Genomic DNA, 3548 nt, shown 5'->3' on the forward strand with positions numbered 1-3548 from the left:
CCTCTCGTAGCAAAAAAAAATCTTTTTAATATTTTGTGGCAGAAAAGCCAGCGTACTTCTGTGTAGTAGGGAATTTTGTGATAATTTAAGACTGGGCTACGCGGGCCGCATTGACAAGGCCGCGGGCCGCATGCGGCCCGTGAACCCCCAGTTTGACATGCCTGGACTAATGAATAATTAATACGTATGCATGAAATTGTTACATCAGTGTTACATTGTTACAGAATAAAGTGTAATATTCTAGGTGTAGTGTTCTGCTGACTTAGAAGATTTATGAAAAAAGTTATGTTCAACGAAAAACAGATTGAAAAATTCTTTGAAATATAACAAACACTTGAGTGCCTTTCATAAAATCACAAAATTAAAAGTAATTATACCGACCAAATTAAAAAAAAAATACAATAAAAATGATAAAAAAAAACTTTAAAATTGATCAAAACATTATACAAAAGAAAAAACTGACAAAAAAGACATATTCCACAAAATGGGAGAAAATTACAAATTAAATAAATTTCACCTGATCACACAATTGTAAAATATAATAGGGTGATTTGCCAATCGTTGTCCCCTAACCCATTGTTGCACAGCATGACTTAAATTGTCAATATTTCAGCAGTTTTTCAACTTGTCTTCAAAAATAATACTGAATCATGTAATTCGGAATGTTTTCTGATTAAATGAGGCTTTTGTGATATTTTCTGCTGGTTAGTGTGTATCTTACGATAGTTTTAATTTTTCTTGATTTTTTCGCGCTGTTTTTATGCTAATTGTTAACAAAAACCTTAACATTCCTTCTACGGCAAATAAGGTTTTACGACAGAACAAAACATTTTTCGTATCAGTTTTCTATACGAAACGTTTGTTGGACAATTTTAACACCATGATTTTGGAAAAAAAATATAACGAAACTAAGAATAAGTAGATCATTAAGACACCTATGTCAGATGGTATTATTTTCAATTAACCATAAACAATAAACCAGGGGTGAGCAACCCGCGGCCCGCGGGCCGCATGTGGCCCGCGAGACCCTTGTGTGCGGCCCGCGAAGCTTTTTCAAATGTTTATGCCTCAACTTTTTTCTACCATGAATAGTTAGGAAAATTTCAGATTGTTAATTTTTTTCTGGCATTTTAAGCGTTTATTATGTTCTATTTAAGGCTTAAATGCAATATTGTTTATTGCCATAACGGTACATTGGAGTGTTTTTCTTTTATTAGTATACTTTTTCCCTTCTACTTTGAGAGCAAAATCCATTAACGTGATTCGGAATAACAGCCAAAAATCGGAACCTACACATAGTCAAAGGAATTTCGAAGCCGGTTTAGTGAAGTCATAACCTATTTTCATTTCAAGCAAAAATATAAAGTTGAATGATAAAAAATATGCTCAGCAGATTAATTTTTTAAATTATTCAATCCTTAAAATTAAACTTAAAACTTCTGATATATTTTTTTTTATTTCTGAATATTGACGAAAATTACAAAATGTCTTTGACGATTATCTGTGATGCTTTTTTCAGAAATTTGATAGAAAATTGATCACAAACATCGTTAAATTGAGTTATTTCACTTATAATTCGTAATCCACATTACCAGAGTCAAAATATAGCTTTAGAAATTAGAATGATATCCTAATAAGATTTAAAATGATGAAAATGAGGATAAAAATTCTAAAATCAAGAACGTAGTTTGGGAGATAGTTGCTTAAAAATACGTGAAATTGAACATTTTTCTGTGATCTCGACAACCTTGCTCAACATCTGAATGCAATGATCCAATACAGAACTTCAATTTGAACAATCGAGTTTTTTAACGATTGTAGGAAAAAAATCAAGGCTTTGAGGACAAGTTTTAATGGTGGAAAAAAATCACAGATAGTCAAACAGCGATTCAACGTCCAACGCTAAGAAGACTGTGATTTCTTTTAAAATATATTTATCACTGTTATCACTGTGGTAAGCTCCAAAAGATTTTTAAATGGAAGTGATGACGAATAGTATCATTGGTTTAAACAAGAATGTTGTAAAAACGAATGTTTGTCAAGAAGTACTATTAAAAAATTGAGAGAATTTAAAAATGGCAAAGATTTAGCGAGGTACCTTTTAAATATCGGGTTTTTATAAAGCCGTGTTGTAACTGCCGCGAATTACTGTTTTTGAAAACGTGAATTCGTTTTTTCTTTTCTATTTCAGTTTTTTTCGCCAAAAATTTGTAGTTATGAAAAATGACGTGAAGTTCTAATAATTATCACAAAAAAAATTAAGTGCGGCCCGCCGACAAGATTTAAAAATTAAATTGGCCCGTTGGTTCAAAAGGTTGCTCACCCCTGCAATAAACAATAAAAATAAAAAAAAAATTTTTTTTTTGACAAAAAAAATGAGAAATATTTCAATACGACGAAAATAACAGAAATGATCAAGCTACAAGAGAAACCCCCATTCCATAAATTTAAAAAAAATCCAAGAAAAAAACAAAATGACAAAAAATAAAAACATTACCAAAAAACAAAAAATTATCAAATATAAAAGAATGACAAAAATGATAAAAAATACTATAAATCAATGCTAAGGGTAGCAATTAAAAAAAAGTTAAAAATAATAGTGACAAAAAAAATATAGAAACGACATGACAAAAATAAAATAAATCACGAAAGTTTCAAGTTTGAAAAATATCACAAAAATTACAAATTGCACAAAAATAATAGAAAAAAAAACAACATAAAAATGACAAAAATTGAAAAATTAAAAAAGAAAAAATCAAAAATTAGAGACATGACAATAAAAACAGAAATTAAAATAATAACAGCAATGACAATAAAAAAGAAAAAAACTGCCAAAAATAAAAAAAAACATGACATAAATAACACAAATTAAGAAAAGAATTGACAAAACTAAGAATTCGACAAGAACAACACAAGTAAAAGATTGACAAAAAAAAAAGTGGAAAAAATGAAAAACCTTACAAAAAGAATTTTAAAAGTAACTAACAAAAATGACAAAATAAAATTTGAACAGAAAAGCAAAATATAAAAAAGTGAAAAATGATTACAATGGAAAAGATAATAAATAACATGACAAAAATCTGAATCAAAGCAATCGAAAGATTCCTTTTAATTCAACCACGGTAAATGAAAGGTTCATATACCAGTATTCCGATAGCTACTTACTACCTTCTTCAGTGAACGTTTTCGATTCACTGAAGAAGGTAGTAAGTTGCTATCGGAATACTGGTATATGAACTTTTCATTTACCGTGGTTGAATTAAAAGGAATCTTTCGATTGCTTTGATTCAGTTGAATCATTCAACCAAGTAGGCTCATACCACAACAGAATGACAAAAATGGAAAATCAAAATTACAATGTTAAAACTAAACATAATTAAAAAAATGAAAAACATAATAAAAATGAAAAAAAAAATTAAAAGAAACAAAAATGATAAAATGTCGAAAGTTGCAAAAATTTAAAATGTACAAACATTATGAAAACGGCAAAAAACTCAAAACATAACCAAAATGAAAACAAAATTACAAAAGTTTTATAAAAAAAAGTC

The sequence above is a fragment of the Uranotaenia lowii genome, chromosome 2 (assembly GCF_029784155.1).
Source record: "Uranotaenia lowii strain MFRU-FL chromosome 2, ASM2978415v1, whole genome shotgun sequence".
Taxonomy (NCBI): domain Eukaryota; kingdom Metazoa; phylum Arthropoda; class Insecta; order Diptera; family Culicidae; genus Uranotaenia; species Uranotaenia lowii.